General features: G+C 45.2%; 1 long non-coding RNA gene across 1 annotated transcript; it reads right to left on the minus strand.

Annotated features, from left to right (window-relative positions):
- Positions 1–1189: 1189 nt before the first annotated feature.
- On the minus strand, positions 1190–2909 carry LOC125759545 (uncharacterized). The gene is made up of 2 exons (XR_007417126.1): positions 2817–2909; positions 1190–1307 (listed from the first exon to the last, which is right to left on the minus strand). It is a non-coding gene; the product is annotated as an uncharacterized LOC125759545 (long non-coding RNA).
- Positions 2910–5290: the final 2381 nt, after the last annotated feature.

A 5290-nucleotide genomic window follows, 5' to 3' on the forward strand; every position in this document is an offset into this window, starting at 1 on the left:
TGCTATCTCTTTTAGCCTATCTCTTTCTCTTTTTCTCTCTCTCTCTACTCTTTCTCTCATTCATCCGAGTTATTGCATCCCACGCCGGACAAATCGGCTCAGCGGGAGAGCGCTCGCCGGGCACACGTGTCCGGGGAGCGAAGCAGAAGATGAAGCAGATGTCGAAGAGAGCGCGCGCTGGCCGAGCAACCGCCTTATAGCTACATCATCATCATCATCATCATCATCATCATCATCATCATCATCATCACGATGATGATGATGATAATATATGTCGAGGTGAATCGGGGGTTTGCGAAGGTTAAGCAGCACCCTTAAGCTCCACGTATATGCTGCCAAATAAATGCCTTTCGTCTTCTCCTCCTCCGCTGTTAAAGAAACAACAACAAACAAACTCGCAGGGTCTCTTATGCATTCGCCAAAGACGACGCGAAGGTGAAAGCCACTTTATTCTTCTTTTCCTTAATAAATGTCTTTTCTCTAAAATAAATGTCTTTTCTCTAAAATAAATGTATTTTCTCTAAAATAAATGTCTTTTCTCTCTCTCTCTCTTCTTTTCCTTCTCACTTGATTTACTAATCCCCCCCCCCTCCCTCCGCTCTTCCGAAACCTTTCTGCACCTAACGTGATTTTGCACTGCCTCCAGGATCAGGGGCATTGAAAGCTTTCGACACCTCACCTAGGCTTTGCACTGTCTCCCTGATCGGACTCAAGGGATCGAATCCCGACCGCGGCGTCTGCATTTTGGTGGAGACGAAATGCTGGAAGCCCGTGTGCTTAGATTTAGCTGCACGTTGAAGGAAACCCAGGTGGTCGGAATTATCTGGGGCCCTCCAGTACGACGTGCCTCATAATCATGTCGTGGTGTCGGCACGTAAAACCCCCGAAGTTATTATAATAATGATTATTGACATCAGTCAATTTATGCTGTAATTCTTTCATCTTGTTGAAGATCTTGAACAGAAAAAAAAGAAAGAAGGGATAGATAGATAGATAGATAGATAGATAGATAGATAGATAGATAGATAGATAGATAGATAGATAGATAGATAGATAGATAGATAGATAGATAGATAGATAGATAGATAGATAGGAAATAACAACGTGTTTGCGAACTTTGTGATCAGCAAAAACTGAAACGCCAGAGACATTTCACTTTTATCGTGTTTTTATTAGTCGCGCAACTTTCGCTACGTAATAGCGGGCGTGGTCGTAACCATGGTGACAGGTTGGCACGTCGGCGTCGCCTCGTATTCCGGGCTTGTCTGGACCAGTATGACCGTGTACGTGATAATGGAACCAGCCATCTGTGTGTAGTTTGAACGTTACAAACAAAAAGAAAAGGTGCATGTCACGGGAGCAGCGAAACAGTCCTGCGCACAATCGTAAAACGAATGGTTTTAAACGGCTCGTCTGTGACGACAAACGATTATCTCTCTGCAAGCACGTGCAGCGTGGACACAAAACATCTTCATTTTCACGTCCGCGACCGCTCACAGACGTACACTTTAATATGCGTGGTATTAGTAATAGAAGCTTGAGCGAGTTGGTGGGGATTCACGCTTCGCAATGTGTGCGCTTCACGTTGTTGTTGTTCAGCTATTGAGTGTGGCTCACACCCTCTTTTAGGGATTATCCATGAATTCAGTGGTCTTATAAACTTTTACAAAACTGAAGATTAGCGTAGTTTGCAGAATAGAAAGGTATAACATTATGTAAGAAATTTGATGTTTTTCACAAAGACGAAGGCGCCTGTCCCGTCTATTTCTTTTCGTCTCTGTCAAAAAAAAAGAAAAGAAAGAAAGAAAAAAGATTAAGGAAGCTTCGCACTTGTGGTGCCAAGGCTGAAGGAAGTGCGGAACTGGGCGGCTTTCTTTGTTTCTGTTGTTACGGGATTTATTGTAAAAAAACACCAACTCCCCAACTAGCCCAACTAGCGATTCTGCTTCAGCATGTTACGGGGCTTTATTGAGGCACTGACCGACAACGACAATCGTATACCAGCAGCAAGCAGGGCGCAGCCAGAGAGCGAACTGTCAATGCGCGCCAGCCGATGGCGATGGGCTTCTGTGCGTGTCGATCTTCTTCCTCACACTGTTTAGTTTTATCTTTCTATGTTTCACTCTCTTCTCTCTGTTTTAACGCATTTCTGTCTCTGCTTATTTCTATTTATGTCTTCCTCTTTCTCTATACTTCTTTCTCTTTCTTCCCTTTCTCACAATATATATATGTATATTTTCGTCCGCTTTAATTTGTTCGCATTTATATCCTAATTACTACAAATAACATCCCCTATACTTTCCCTGGCATTATTGTCTGTTTGTTCTCAGTAATACTGTATAATATATATATATATATATATATATATATATATATATATATATATATATATATATACCACTTGCTTTCTCTTCCTTCCGATCTTTTTCTCTCTGTAATTTATATCTCTCTGTCTCTGTGCTATGCTATACGCCCCCTCCTAATCACCTAGGAGGGGGCGCAAAGTCTGCGCTATACAGACCAAAGGCACGTCACTGTGAGCAGCACGACATCGCTTTTTACAATTTTTTTCATCCATTGTGAATCTTGTTGTCCTTTGGACTCTCGACCAACGAGTGGTGGGGGGGGGGGGGGGGCTGCGATGCAACTTTGCCCCGCCTAACGGAACGCCCCGCGCACGCCTATGACAGCAGCCCCGACACAGGCAAGCCCCCTCGTGGAAAGATTGGCTCCAGCCCATTTCTTTTAAAGCCATTCCTGTTCGACAATTGTCATCTCCGATTCGCCTTCTCTTCTGTATATTACTGGGTACTTACCGAAACGAGTAGGGACAAGTTAATCTTGAAGAAGTCGCTTCCGTTGAGGCTGATGTCGTCAGGATTGATCGTACTGTGCAAGTACTGGACCTGCCGGGAATGAAAACAGTGCAAGTTTACTATGTACGACACTATAGTTGGATTGAACTTTAGAAGTCTGCGGCATTTCCTCCTCCAAGACGGATGCACACGAGCCTGAACCAATGGGCGCGCATTCGAAACTGACGTCATAAGCTGGGATGGCCGGTAACCCCGCCTTTGGATATAACACTGCTGAGTGCATGAGCGGGACTATTATTTTAGTCATAGGGACGATCCTCTGCTGCGCTTCGGTCATCTGGGCTGGGTCTCTCCGGCTTCGTAAGGTGTACCGGAATTAAGTGGAACAAAGTCAACCTAACTACACTGACTACCTCATTTTCCATATATATATATATCGAAGTATAACCCGTCGGGTGTTCTCATGTCTCATGTAATCGGATTCGCAAAGTGCAGTAATTTATGAGTGCCTATTTTACGATATAATGACCATAACTTAAATGAGAGTCTCTTGAAGCACAGGCTACATGGAAAGCCGTGTTTCACGAACGCGAACTTGAAGTTTCGGAAAAGAGCTCCGGTAGTCATGGTAGCAACACGTTAAGCTGGCCGAGTTGGTACAATTGCAAGAACGTCAGAGAGTTGAGCTTGTTGGTGAGCATTCATCGCCACAGGCAGCAAAAATTCAGGCAACACAAACGCCAACTATCAGACTTGAGAAATAATGAACTAGCCCACAAGAAGATTACAATCCAGGCGAAATCAGCCGGTATACCAACTAGCCCAACTCTCTGCCCACTTAGCCAGCTATCCGTGCTGGCTACAACGACTGTAACAATGACTGCATGTGTGGTCACGCGCAACCCATTTCGTGATGAAACTAGGAAATAAGAGGGGCTACCGGCGAAATGTCCTCTTTTTTAAAATGTTCTTTATCTTTGTGCGCTGCTTGCACCATGCGTTCATACCAGAAAGAAAAGCTAGAACCGTTGCTGTGTGAAAAACTTCGAATTGTTTCAGAGAGGACTGTAATCGCCTTCTTTTCACGGAAATTGTTAGAAACATTAACTTAAGTAACGCAACAAGACTTTGTCTTCAAAACACTTTATTGCGTACCGCTGGGGCCTATCAGTCGATCATCATTTATTAGAACTAACATCAACAGCACCATTTTTAGATGTGAAGTATCTTAAGGCGGAGCTCAATCCGGTGGTGGTGGTGTGCGGCGTGTCCATCCTTATTGCGCATGCGCATACCCTCTCCACACACCTCCTCTCCACTCACCCTCTCCTCTTCCCCTCTCCCATACTCCTCTCCCCTTCCCCTCTCCACTTTCCCTCTCCCCCTCTCCCCTCCCCCTTTCCACTCTTCCTCTGAAACGCGGGCTAGACATGCCGAAATTCTCTCCTGCGCAACGCCGCGGTGAGCTCGAGCGCATGCGCGTCCCCTCCCCTTCTCTCTCCTCTCCTACGCTGCCCCCCTCCTCGCCGCCTGTCGGACCGCGTTCCCCGCTCGCCCTGTGAGAATTAACGGCCAGGCTAGATGGAAGATACGACGCGCGTAGCGTCCCGCTTCGCGTTCCACGACGCGAGGTCGGTAGAATCCCCAACGATCGCCAACGGAAGGCGATCGTGCAAGTGCTCCGGCTTCGCATCGCCTCATGGTCCCCTTTAGCGGGAGATGGTGTAATTTTCTTTAAAGGGACACTAAGAGAAACAATGAATTGGTTTAGATTGATAAAGTGTGCTCGGAGAACTCTTGTGTAGTTTATTTCACCACCATCGATTTATTATTAGAGGAGAAAGCCAAGTTCAAAGTTTCATTTTTAAATTTCGCGCCGAACTTTGTAATTCGTGACGTAAAAGACTTCAAAGAGCATTTAACGTATTTTGGCGCCAATGGCTCGACGAAATTTCCACAAACTCGTTATGTCAAGTCTCTGGCCCCCTCAGAGGACAATGTACTTCGATTTAACCGATTAGGAACTACGAAGGTCCAAGCAGGCGCCGTCGAAAATATGTGACGTCACGGCAAATGGTGCGGGAATTCCAAGGTGGCGTCGCCACCTGTATTTTCTTTTTGAGCGTTTTCTCGCTTATTAAGCGTCTTCGCTCAGGAAGCGTGGTGTTTTTGGTATCGTGGAAGACTACGCATGTCATCTCGGCTCGCTTTAGAAGCGTTTTTTATCAAAAAGAATGATGGCGCTTGTATAAGTGAGGCTTCGATATCCTTGCATGCTTCCGAATTTGAATTTCTGCAAGGCTCCCTTTGAAATGCACAGTTGTAACTCGCTTCTTGTTTTATGGCAGGTGTTATCGCATTTTTTTTTTTTTTTTGTATTACACTTTATTTCTTGTGCTCTATGTTCCAATGTGAAGTTGCGCACGCGCAACACCATGATTATATTATTTAAACTCGGTGGTGTGACGAAAATA

The sequence above is a fragment of the Rhipicephalus sanguineus genome, chromosome 8 (genome assembly GCF_013339695.2).
Source record: "Rhipicephalus sanguineus isolate Rsan-2018 chromosome 8, BIME_Rsan_1.4, whole genome shotgun sequence".
Classification (NCBI taxonomy): Eukaryota; Metazoa; Arthropoda; class Arachnida; order Ixodida; family Ixodidae; genus Rhipicephalus; species Rhipicephalus sanguineus.